The sequence below is a fragment of the Mesitornis unicolor genome, unplaced genomic scaffold (genome assembly GCF_000695765.1).
Source record: "Mesitornis unicolor isolate BGI_N332 unplaced genomic scaffold, ASM69576v1 scaffold3152, whole genome shotgun sequence".
Classification (NCBI taxonomy): Eukaryota; Metazoa; Chordata; class Aves; order Mesitornithiformes; family Mesitornithidae; genus Mesitornis; species Mesitornis unicolor.
Genome location: NW_010171185.1, coordinates 14,060 through 28,118, shown reverse-complemented (window position 1 = coordinate 28,118; position 14,059 = coordinate 14,060).

The following is a 14,059-nucleotide window of genomic DNA, read 5'->3' as shown; positions in this document are numbered from 1 at the left end:
TTCCTTTCTCTGAATTTTTTTTTTTAGTCATATAAACAGAACATACAGTCCACTGGAGAGTGGTAAATACTAGGCTGACTTAGAATTTACAATAATTAAAATATTACATACTGATTACATAATGAGCTAAAATTAAAACTTTGCTGGAATAAATTATGTCATGTTAATAGAATCTGAAAAACAGCAGTGTCCAGGCAGATACACACATCAGCCAAAACAAAGCAACAATATGTGAGTCCACTGAAGTTAAATAAATACAAAGGATTAAGGTGTAAGTATACAAGATTTATAATACGTTAGTAACATGAAAATGCTGTGAAAGAGTTTGTAGCAATGTTTGGTGAATGTAGCCTATGGGATAAGAAGTTAACAGCAGATAATCGCTTGTTCAAGTATTTTTAAAAATGCCTCTCTTTTACAAATGAATCCTGGTTCTGATAGGGTTCAAACAGAGACTCTGGTTTATAAATATATCTATCTATTCCTAAATGTCAGATGGTTGACTGCTGCTGGAGGTGCCGTGAGAATGACAGTAAGTGTAGCCAGAAGCCTGTATCTGGAGCACTGTCCAAGGGACTGTTGCACTGGGGTTGCCTGGTGTTTTGGTGCTGGAAGCTGTGCACCCTTTTTGATGCACTCACTGGCTCTGAGCCCTGGTCAGCTGTGAGAAGTGTGGTGTCTTTCATCACTGTGCTCCCATTTTAGGTAGAGGCATTATATACTTCTGAAACCAAACCAATTTTGGGTGGGAGGTTTGTTTCTCTGTGGGTTTTTTGTTTTTGTTTTTGTTTTTGTTTTTGTTTTTTTAATGCTTTAGCTACCATGAATTTATTGGTTCAGATAACAAAAAGCTTAGCACTGTGTGGGCCTTCATTGTAATTTGGAGCCAGACTATTCCATTCCTAAGTTTGGATTCCAACTTTCTCCAGCTGCATCCACTTCCAGCTGACAGCTCATTTGAATGCTGCATCCCAAAAATACCCTAGACATCAAAAGCGCCGTAGCTACCCATGGGTTAGAGAATGTTTCTGGAAATTTCACGCACAATATTGTTGTTACACTGGCTTATTTTACATCAAAAGAGAACCTTTCCTTCATGAGGGGTATGATTATTCTCTCCTTCTGATGTTCATTATGCTCCCTCAAAGTTGATTTTTCAGTGTAATAATAAGTATTCCTTTATTCAGCCCCTGAGGTTGTCCATTTGGAGGTAATCCTAGTTTGCACAGATGTTGAAGAGAAAGAAGCTTCTCTGACGTACTCAGAAATCAAAACTCACTATCCCTCAGTTTCAAATTGGTCATAACAGCTTTCAGATTTCAAAAAAAACCCCCTTATTTCATACAGAAAACTATTACTAAAAGTGACACCTGCTCTTTGATTAGAAAGGAAAAAAACACATTTAATTAATTTCTATAATTTTTGGTAAGTAAAGCAAGTTTTCTTACAAAACAATGTCCATTTTTAACAACAGAAGGGATTTGGATTTAAAAGTAACAAAGGATTAGGATTTGGGCATCCTTAACTGGTAGCAAGATTTTAAAAAGTATAGTCTTAACATATTTTCTCAGCAGTGCCTCACGTAAGTAAAATATTTTCAGGATTTGATAGAGGGAAGGACAGAAGAGCTGAGTAGTATGCATTTTGGAAAGTTTGAAACAAATGATTCAAGGCATAAAGTGTTTCTATAACAAGCTCATTGTTGTAATGACTTTGTTTCTGGCATTTGTGGTAATGCTTTTTGAAATAAATATTTAGCTGTAAAAAGAAATTTCATTTTTAATTTATAGCAACTACTAAAAGTATGTTTGTACATAGAATACGCTGAGTTTTCTTCTGCATTATGCAAATGCAAGAGGAATCTGGCAGAACCACAGTTGCTTTAGATCTGACAATTGGAATACAGCTCTATTGATCAGTTTTTTGAAAAAAGACTTGTAGTGTAAAATGGTAAAATAAGACAAAGCCCTTTTTTTTCTTTATTTGGAAGAAAACCAGTTTGGTACAATTAATTATTTATTTATTTATACAAGGGATAAAATAGAAAATCTATCAACATATCAAAGTACTTTGTTAAACAGGCTGATAAACAAAATAAGAACAACACCTAGCTGTTTTGGACCAAATCAAGAAGTATTTGGCTGTCTAAATGGGAGCTAGGCATTTAGATATTTCCTTTTTTTCCATTTGGCTTCAGCAACTGTCTCTCAAAAAAGAAAAGCCCTCACTCCAGTTTTCACATCCACAATCTGGCTAAGTGTCAGTGGGTCCTCTCTAGAAATCAGTCTTCAACAAAAAATAATTGAGGTAATTTTATGTAGACTGAAGATAAAGACTTTAAATGCATAGAGTTTGGCACATGTTAGCCCCATTTTCACTTGGAATGAAGAGTTCTGGCTTTAGAAAAAACATTAGAGGACCTTTGGAGAAAGCTCTAAGAATAGAAAGAAAGAAATAGTCAAGAAAGTACTAGCACAGAAGGTAACTGTAGACTAGTTAGGTTGTCCTTTTTGTGGCAGGAGGATGTATGAGGTAGGAGAAAGCAGCAGGTTTTTTTCTTCTCTACCCAGCTCCATGACACATCTGATTTACGTCCCAGATATTACAGTACACGTTTTTTGCACATCTAACAATGTGGGGGTTTCTGTTGACCTTCAAAAGTGAGAGGTCTGACCCTATGGTTTTTTTAAATGTTTGGAGAGAGAATTGTAATGTCTGCTTTAGAGTCCATGTCCCATGAATACTCTACATGGTAGTCATGATGATGTCTGCATCACTGAATTTCAGGACCCCATGGCATGCCAAGGGAGTAAAGTTAAAAGGCAGCATAGAGTGCTGCATAGAAACAGTATCTGTGGGGTACAGTTGGAAATCTCCCTTACAGTAGACGTGACACTATTATTGCATCACTGTCCTCTGTGGTTTTGCATGACTCATAAATAAAATGGGTCAATTCCCTAGTCCTGAGGACAAACGATGCAGTATGGCTCATGTCCATGTATCCAGACTCTTTTCCCCTGACTGAGGGTGGTCTGCTCTTTGCTGAGTTTTAGGAACTGTCAGTGGCTTGAGCTGTGTCCTGGGGCGCTGCATGGCCACCCAAGGAGAAGAAAACAAACACAGAGGATGATTGCAGGCCAGTGGTTCAGCCTGTGTCCTGACACTGTTTAGTTTAGCCATTGCCTCTGTTCCCAAGCTTCTCTTTTTCAATATTCTGATTGTTTCCTGCTTCTTGAGTAGCAAGGAATCTGACACATTAATTAGTGTTGACATAGGATGCCCAAGTGCTGTAAATGCAGTGACCAAGGGCTGCCATTTGGACTTTAAAGTGTGTCTTTGTTTCTTGCAAAACGCCATACCTTTAACACTGTGATTGTTATCCTAATTCATTCTAATTAGAATGAAACAGGACATTAGTACAAACCCATCTAGTCCTTAACTGCTTATCCTGAGGCTCCTCTATATCCATAGAAGGGAAGAGGCTGTTTTCTCAGCTCCAGCACAGTTTCTGCCCTTTAAAGTCAATGATAATTCTCATTAGTGCCATCATTCAGAGGGCTTCTCAGCTCAGGTTTCTCATGCCCTCATGTAACACAAAGAGCTAGAGTGGTGGAAAGCTTGGAGTGAGGGGCAGGATGGAAAGTGTACTCAAGTCCCCCACCCAGTATCGTGCCTCTGTGCTCCCTGTGTGTGCCTATGCATGTGCATGAGAGAAGAGTGTTTTGTGGGCACATCCCTCTCCTGCAATGTCCCTGGGACCAGCTGGAGCAGGGTGCTATTTGGATTCCCCCAGCTGCTGCAGTTCCTCAGGGCTCCATTGAGCGTGTCTGTAAATGCGCTTTTTATCACAGAACCAGCAATCTCAGTACTCCTACTCTGCTTATTCAGCAGCAAAGACATGAATCTGAAAACTGTAATCTGTGTTCCTCTGAGTTTCTCCTAGTGAAATATCAGAGCTTCAGGCCTAACTGAATTTCTTTTATTTTTCCTCTGAAAAACTAATTGGAGTTTTAGTAAAAGTTTTTATAATAGAATTTTTGAATCCTGGTGATTTTGAATCAATTAACTGTCAGTTTTTTATCTTACAACTCTTTATCCAGCCAAGAGAAGGATTTCTTGTCCCCAGGAATGTGTTCTTCATTGCTACATGTGTTTGTTTTCCTTCTTTTGCCACTCTGTTCTGAGAGACAGAGGTAACCACCTCACCTATTTAAACTGCTGCTTTTCTTTATGTTATCTGAGGTTTAAATAAAATAACTTTATAATAAATAGTTGGAAATCTTGATGAACCTTGTGAATATCAGACCAGAGAAGGCATATATGCACACAAGAAGCACCCAGTGAGGTACTCAAAAGCTACAACATGCACTCTTTTCAACTCTGATTTGACTTACTTGCTCATGATATATCCTTCCACTTCATGACTGCACGCTGCTTTTCGACATGTCTTTGCCACAGGGTGCACAGAACAGGGATGTGAAGTTCTTTCCTGGACACAGTTCCAGGAGTTATCTGTTAGAATAACTTGGATCACATAGCAGCGAGGGCTGTCCAAAGGGAATTGTGTCAGGCAGAGTTGTCTTCCCTGGCACAGGGCAGGGTGGAGCTATTCTTCCCTCTCCTCTGATGCTTGAAGAGCGGAGCACCGTCCTCCTCATCACATGCAGTGTGGTTTTCTTCTCCCAGTATGATGCATGTATGTAAGTCTGGTAATGTTTTTCTGGTAATGTCTTTATTTATTTTCTTTGATCCATGCATAGCCCAGTGCCACCTCTCATGCTCAGCCCCAAACCCTGCTACGAGGGCAGGGACATCATTGCAAATTTTCCAGCATATGGACATGGAGCAGATGGAGCATATGAACAATAAGTTCCTTAACTATAAGGCTGCACTCCCCATGAACTTCTTCATTTAAGTCTGATCCCTGCATATCTCAGCTGTATGACACACCACTCTCCACATGCACATCCTCTTTTTCCAGTTTTGTCATAATTTAACCCTGCAAGCAGCTAAAGACCATGCAGTTTTCTTGCTTGTCCTCCTCCCTACTCAGTGAGATGGGGAAGAGAATTGGGATGGTAGAAGTAAAGAACTTGTCAGTTGAGATAAGGACTATTTAATTAATTAAAATAAACCAAACTAAAATAATAATAATGCCAACTAATTGTAACAAGAATAGGAACAATGATAACAGAGCAATCAAATTTATACTCGGCTCACAAACAGCAGTCACTGGCCATACGCCAATGAAAATGTCAGAAGGGAGGGGTAAGCCTCAGGAACTGAGATGGGCTGCCATCATGAGGTAGAAGGGAAGGGATCGAAGGAAGGAAAGGAGGGTCAAAGGGGTCATCTCTGCAAACTCCCCAATTTATAGTGAGTGTGGCCTTTATGGGATAGAGTACATCTTTATTGGTCAGCTTGGATCACATCCAGATCATCTATTCTTGGTCACCTGTCCCAGGCGCTTTCATGCCCCCCCCCATCATCTTGTGCAGAGAGAATTTAAAAAAAACCAACAAATACAAAAGAAACTATAGCCATGGACGCTGGTGAAAGACTACAGAACAAAACCTTGAAAAAGGTAAATATTGGCATGTTGTCATATCAGTCTCAGCACAAATCCAAAATAAAACTCTCACTAGCTACTAGAAGGAAAAGAAAAAAATCCCTTTGTCCAGCAATACCAGGACAAGTCTTCACCTGGTTTTTCATCACAGTCCACTGTGGTAGACTGGTTCCACTTGGTTCATGCCAACCTCTCCTCCACAAAGAATGCTTCCCTTGGGACATCAGATCCTCTTAGTTAGGGGTAGCTGATCCAAAATAAACCCTGGTCATCCTCAAGGGAGGGTGAACAGTGACTGTCCTCAGATTCCTGCAGTCTGTCCCTGGCAGCCATGCAGCAACTGTACGAAGTATTTTGTGAATGAGTTGACTGAGTCCAGAAATCTCAGCCTCATACATAGAGTGGGGTGGCTTTTTTTGCAGTTATAATATTACACTGCAATTAATGTGGCAAAAGATTTCGGCCTAATTTGTCTACTTAAGCAAGTGGTTACTGGACTGGACTGTGCATTATGGCAGAGTAGAGTCAGTCTCAACAAGTAGCATGGAGCACTGTGTGTGTGAAACGGGGTGATTTGCACACGGGCAGTGAAACATACACCTTCCAGAACAGTTGAGAAAACATCAGAAACCTCAGTCTTTTTCTACACTATCTTCATTTAGCAGAATGCTCATTTCTTCATTGTTGAGGTAGTGAGTTCAGATTTGCAATAGCTCATGACCACATTAGAAAAATTAAAATACCTCCAAGAACAACTTCTTGAAAGGGAAAACTCCTGCACACCTAGGTATGAGACATTCCTTTAGGGAAAGCCCTACAAACAGTGACATCAAAAACTTGTAAAAGGCTGTATCATTAACAAAGAGAAAGCATTCAGTCCAGCAAGGGGCATTCTGATCTTTGCACAAGTGTGACAGCCAAGCTGCCATAACCAGAAATAGGCTTCAAAGGATATTTTTCCCTGAAGCGTTATCAGTGAAGCTCAGATCTTCAGAGGTGTAGAATTCTCATGTCCCCAGAACCCATCACGCAGCCTGCCTGGTGTTGCTGCCCTCTGAGATGCTGGGAGGCACAAAATCCAGCATGGAGTGCAGATACAGGCAGTGAGGCAGCAGTTCTGTCTTTCAGACTCCAGTAGCTCTTCCCCTCTTAAACTTCTGATGAGCTAACTATTGGCGTCTGTAAATTGACTATATTGCAGGGCTGAAGCCTGCTTTGTAAGACATATTCTTCTGTCTTTAAATTTGGATTTGTGCACAGGTAGCTACTTCCATAGATATGGAAGTGATTAAAGAGGACAACTGATTTTGGATGGGTTAAAATTTATTCCATGGTGTGGTGGTTTAACCATATGCAGCAGCTAAGCACCACCTAGCTGCTTGCTCTCTTCTTCCCAATGGGATGGGGGAGAGAATCAGAAGGGTAAAAGTGAGAAAACTCATGGGCTGAGATGACAGCAGTTTCATAGGTAAAGGTAAAGCTAAAGCCATACATACAAGCAAAACAAAATAAGGAACTCATCACTACTTCCCATGGGCAGGCAGGTGTTCAGCCATCTCCAGGAAAACAGGGCTCCATTGCACATAGTGGTTACTTGAAAAGATAAACACCGTAGCTGTGAACATCCCCCCCTCCTCCTCCTTGTATACGCTTTATATGCTGAGCATGATGTCTTATGGTATGGAGTATCCCTTTGGTCAGTGGGAATCAGCTGTCCCAGCTGTGTCCCCTTCCAACTTCTTGCCCACCCCAAGGCTACTCACTGGCAGAGCAGTGTGAGAAACAGAAAAAAAAATTAGATAATGTGTAAGCACCATTCAATAATAGTTAAAACATCCCTGTGTTATCAACAGTGGGTTTTTAAAATCACAGATCCAAACTAGCACCATACATTAAGAAAATTAACTCTATCCTAGGCAAAACCAATACATGAAGGGAAGTAATTTCCTGTCACCTTAACCTTGTTTTAGAGAAATCCACTCCAAAAAAAATCAGAATTCTTTTGATCTTCATAGTTCAAATCTGTGATAGGTTGACCCTAGCCAGCAGCCAGGGACCTACCAGATGTTCGCTTACCATTCCCTGCAGCAGGATGAGGGAGACATTTGGAAGAGAAAGGGAAGAAAACCTTCTAGGTTGAGATAAAGACAGTTTAAAATGTGAAGAGAGAAAAAAGGGAAAAAAAACCCCAAGTGATAAAAAGGCAATCACTCAGCACCCCCAATCAGCAGACTGATGCCCACTCAGTTTTGTTTCTGAGCATAGCATCATGTGGTATGGAATATCTCTTTGGCCAATTTGGTCAGTTGTCCTGGCTGTGTCCTCTCCCAGCCTGTTGCCTGTTGCCCACACCATCCTACTCACCAGGGATCAGAGTGAGACACAGAGAACGTGCTGACGCTGTGCAAGCACTGCTCAGCAACAGCTAAAACATTGGTGCATTATCAACACTGGTTTAGTCACAAATCGAAAAAACAGCAGTGTGGGGACTGGTAGGAAGAGGATTAACTCCATCTCAGACCCCATACAAGGTTTTCTAAAACTCACCTCCTTCTTGCAACCCTCTTTTGAAACCATGTTTTCCAAAACTGGGAAACAGCGTTGCTGACGAGCTATGACCAACAGGAACCACAGCGGGAGGATTACCCCCTGTTCCTTGTATATAGCCCTCACAAACAGGTTTGGTTGCAATTCCTAATGTCTGCAGGGTTGTGATCACAACGAAACAACCCCTATTGTTTAGAATTATATGTGACATGGAATAAATTCAATCTGCAATTCTAAATGAAGGGAAGTCAGCTCTTTCGGTCCCAATAAATCTTTGCCAACAACTCAAAAGTTATTTGATGCTTTTTTCGTTTGTTTGGTTTTTGTTGTTTTTTTTTAACAGTATTATATTGTTAATTCATATGAAGTTTATGAATCTGGTTCTTTTCTGCAGTAGTGCTCTCTGGCCAACTATATATGTACATCTGATTTCTCCTTCCGAATTATGGTACTTTGAAGTTGTTTTGAATTTCCTCAGGTTGAATTTGGACCACATGTTAAAATTACTTTGAATTCTGATCATGTCTTTCAAACTGCTTATACTTTCCTTCCACTTCATGTCATTTGCTATTTATAAGTGCACTTGCTGTTCTGTCATTCAAGTTGTTAATGAGAAATTTGAGTGGAACTGAATGTACAGTGAGTTATGCTATCAAAAAGAAATCCACTTTAATAGTGTAGAGTTCATTTTTTCAAATAGCTGTACACTCACCTGATAGGTATTTTATGTGGAAACAGTGTCTAAAGACTAACTAAAGTCAAACTTTCATCATTACTATTTCCTTCGTTCACTAAATTAGTTACTCTGTCAGAAGAATTCAGAGTAGTTTTAGACTGTGTTTGACAAACAAATGTTGGGTTTTTCTTATCATCTTATCCTTTAGTGCTTGTAAATTGATTATTTTTAGGGTGACAGTGCAAGCGAGTGCAAAATTGCAAATTGACTAGAAGTTAAAATAAAAATAAAGCTGACCAGCCTTTTCATTTCCCAGAATGAATGAAGTAAAGGAAGATGAGCATAAAAAATGAAAATTGTATTTGATTTTCAAAGCTCTTTCATTTCAAAATTCAAAATTCATAATTAGGGCCTTAACTCTGAAAAGTAAAATTTCAAGCTATGGTATTGAGATGAAGCTTACTCATTTGATTAAATCTAATCTTATGTGTATACAAATATAGCAATAAGTTTACTTCATTTTAGAAATAACCTCCAGAAATTCTTCAAGTTCATCTATAAACTGCATATGCTGCAAGTTTAAAACCTCACTAAATCCTTAAGTTCTTATTTTGTTTCTTTTTACTTTGATCTATATCAGAACACAAAGACTCACTGCAGAATATTTTTATAGAAAACATTAAATATTTTTATTGGTCTTTGCGTTGCTATTTCCACTGCTGCTAAAAACATGTTTTGTTTTTTTCTTTCTAGATTATCTTTTAAATTATTTTTCCACATAAACCATTTTAATTATTACAAGTAATGAGTCAGAGTCAAAGCCAATGAAAACAGTGCTATCTTGTTGAAAATTATAAATTGTACATTGTATCAATTTTCAGTTGAAAGTTATTGCCCTCTAAATTGTATAGCATGCACTTTGAGTCATTCAGAATGAGGGTAATTAAAGGTGGTCACAGCAGATTCGAATAAAAGTTTGCTGTGCTGCTGGCTCTTGGATCAGCAACTCAGTTATTCTCAGGTAAACATGAGATACACATCTCAGGTGCACAAGCACTTTTTAAGATGGAACTGCAAGATAAGCCTACAAAAACTAGAGGAGAGAGAGGGAAAGATCTGGCCTAAAAGATGAATAAAAGCATCATGCTGTCAGCTTAATCTGTATGGACATTAAGCTGACTTTGTCTGCATGGTAAAATGTAATTCTGCAGATGAATATTCCTTGTATAGGCAAGGCCTAAATTAACAGGCTGAACTAAAAAAGTCTTGGTTTGAAAAAATGCTCAGAGAGGGAATGAGCAGACAATTGTATATTCTCATCTCAGAAGTTACTGCTCTTCTGCTCGTCTGCTGCAAATGCAAAATAATACAAAGCAGCAGAGACCATCTTCATGAGGTGGGACTTCATACTGCTCTACTGCTCCTGCATGCTAAGCTCCACTGATTTGCTGAATAAGGCAAACAAAATTTCAGAAATTTTAGACAAAGCTCTTTACATGGAAAAAAACTTCATGTATATTGCAAATAGTTAAATCGTTCAGATATGAAGTATATATTTTAATCTTCCACTGCAAATGTACTGTCAAAGACACTCCTGATGTGAAGTCTGCAGGAAATCAGCAAAACAGTGTGTACATTGAAGATGGAATAATATGGATATTATTCATGTTTCTTCATTGAACATCTCTAAAAACATTTTGAAACACAAGCTTTTCCATGCAGGTGACTTGTGTTGTTACTGTCACCTTTGTTCTTCCTTTCTCTTTTATCGTAGACTTTTTTAACTCACACTTTGTATCTTGCTTTACTTTAGACATAATTTCTGTGAAAGGGATCTTCTGTGTTAAAATACAGTGCCTGACAGCGTGGTACTGTATTTTAAAATAGGCCCCTTTGCCTGGTCCATGTGATGCTACTGAACTATTAATAAGACTGGCACTTTTTCACTGACATACAGTTTTATAATTATTATGTTTGCAGAAGGGAGACAGACTCATGGTCTCATGATCATAGATGTTCATTTTCCACAAAAAGTTAAGCTATGAGAGGAATGACATGGGCAATTTCTAGGCTATTCAGAGGAGTCTATTCCAAAACTAAATGACTATTGTAACATGTCTCTCTCATTTTTGTTTTCCAAGAACATCTTTTTCAGGTGTAGTTGTTGAGGGATGTACTGATACATTTAAATAGAAGTCAGACTGCTCTGTCAGCCTGAATCTGAGAGACAGCAGTAGGTGTACGTTGTTTTTCTAATAGGAAGTCTTCTGTTCTCTATAAATAGATGTGTTTCAGTTCTGATTGTTCTGTACTGAAATAACTGGCTAGATGTCTAATCACTCGAAATAGAGAACACAAATAATGGCAGGCATTCAACCCCTCCTGAAAAATTGTTCCTAGTAGTTAACTGTTCTACTTCCTGGGCTCAGAACCATGCTAGGTCTGAGGGACCTTTTTCCTTTTCTTCTCTTCAGTACATTCATATTGATAGCTCTGCTGTGTCCTAAAGGCAAATGATACACAGCATAGTGTATTCTTTGGAGTCAGGGATCAAATTCATCCCTGGCCAGGATGTGTAACCATAAACAAGGGAAGGAAATGAACTGCTTCTGAGAAATGGAGCTCCCTCCAGCTCTCTTTCAGTTTGCACACAGCTCGGCATTGTGCTTTATATGTAATTACAATGATTTATTCAAAGGTGTCTACTAGTCAAAGGCATAACAACTTGCTTATCTGATAATTACATAGCTGGCAAGGTCATTGAGTAGGTTAACACTGTCAGTCTTTTGCACTAAAATGAAGTATTTGCTTGTACGTTTCTTGAATTTATTTGCTATCTATGCCATTTTTATTGACCTGCAGGTTTTGGTTTGTTTCTTTCAAAAAGGAGAACACAATGAATCTGCTTGTCTAAATTTCACATATCTTAATTATTTTTATTTATTTTTCTTTATAGTATTACTTCTTGTAGAATTTACTTCCCAGTAATGAAAGACCTCAGAAGATCATATGGCATATCATGGATGTGTGTTGTAAGTGTGCACGTTGAGGAGTTCAGAGAAAAGAACAAATTAAAGCAGCATCTTGTTATTGAACTTTTTCATTTCTGAATGCTAAACAGATCAGACATAGGGGGACTGAACGTCAGTGGCCAAGTATAGCAGGAGATGCCAACTGTGAAATACCTAAATATGGTTCTAAAGCTTGACCTATGGTAGTGAACATGTCTTTTTCCCTTCTGCCACCTGTAGCTGTTTACGTACTTAGTTCTCCAACAGTTTGCTGTTCCTCAGAATTTGGTTTTAAGTATTTTTTGTTCAAATATGAACTGCATGATATTTTCTTTCTCAATACACTTTTTTTTCCTGCCTTGATAGGTGGTATAAGCCCCTGGGATCTTTTGATCTGCTTATCTTCCAGAAAAAATGATGGTACTGGCTGCATTCAGAGAAATGACTTGAATCATCTAGAGTTATTTCAAAAGGTATGAGATTATTGTGTTATCCTTTGTGGGAATTAGAGGACAGGACTAGCTCAAATTTTGAGCACTCACTCATAAAAAGAAAAGTATCTGATGCTCATTTTATACTGCAGCAGCATGGTTTAACATCAATAAAAAAGTTTTTCGAGTTTACTTATCTACTATGAAATACTTGTCCAATACCGGCATTTTCATTCTATACATCACACGCACTGAGCAAAAGAATTTTTTCATTTTTCATTTTTCATTTCATATTTTAGATGTGACCATTTCAGTGTAGATATTAAGAATTTTTACAACTGAGTGTCAAGTTTTCCTTTTCTCTTCTTTAGCTTGAACTTTTGCATTCTTGGCCACCCTCAACTGGCATGTCAAGCAGCAAAAGTCTCTACAAAATTCAAAAGAAATTTAAACAAGTTACCCCATTGGAAAAAGAGAATTTAAAAATGAGGATAAACAACTATCCAGTGTATGCAATATTTCAGAATAATAGTGTAGACAGAAGATAAAGCTGAACTAATTTAGGGTTCACATCTTATATCATTATTGAGTTTCATGTAATGTAATTGTTCCTTTGTAAACATAATTTAGGCATCTCTCCAAACAGTGACAGTGTTCCTACAATTGATAGTGTGCGAGTTGGACCAGTGTCCTCCTCCAGGGCTTTCATGGGAGCTCCTTGCTCTGGCACTGCACTCTGCTTACTCACAGTCCAAAGCATCAGTGGTACCAATATTTCTTGGGCTTTTTAGGATTGCCTTTTTTTTTTCACTTGAGAGTGTTGTGGTTACTTAGATATGCAAATATCTAAATAAGCACCTGACCTGTTGGTGAAAATATGTAAGTGACTTAACTGAGGGCTTTCTTTGAAAAAATGTGACTGAACTATGGATAAAACTTGGCTTATATTTCAAGTACAATGGCACAGATAATAGTGCCAAGACCCAAAAGTATAGACTCTGACCTGAGGGACTGAAAGAAATAGAGCTGCTTTTAAAAGATATTTAATTGAGGTTTGAAGTTCATGAGGATGCAAAAAACCTCTGCATGTCCACAGAAGTCAGAGCTAGGAGCGTATACACTGAGGTTCCCTGGGACAGCATGCCTTATCTGTGTGTATCCAGAGAAATTGTTATAGCAGTTCCAGTCTACTGGAAATATACATACCTTGGATTCAGGTTGCAGATCATAAAACATGCCAGGCTTCTGTAAACTGCTTTTTGCTCTTTCTACCCATATTATCATATCTGAACCTCTAATGTTGTGCAATATAATAATCCTTACAGCACTCTGCAATGTCCGTAAGTTTCACACATGAATGACTGAGACATAAGGTGATCAAAGGGATTGTCCAGGTTCCCTCAGGAAATCTGCAGCACAGCAGGGACTTAAACCAGATGGCCCATATCTCCGGATAACTTCATTATTTATTAGACTGACATTACTCGCTGCTGGCATGTCCATACCATGGTGCAACACCATTCTTTGTTGCAGAGCCTGGATGTGGTTCAGGTACGTGTGCTTACCATGGTTGCCAAGCATGGCAATTCAAGAGGCACGAGCTATTTCCATGCAGGGAGACACAGTGATTGATAACTGGCAGAGAACAGAGAGGCTGCAGAAAGTTAAAAGGAGTCAGGGCCGGGGTGAAAAATCAGCAGCCAGGAGAGCTGTAAGTCTAAAATTTTGTTTTGTGATGGCCATAGAGGAAGAGCCCATACTTTAACTTCATTATCCTACATTGCAGGAATGGCAAAGTTGTAAATCCCTTTTGACACTGACAGGA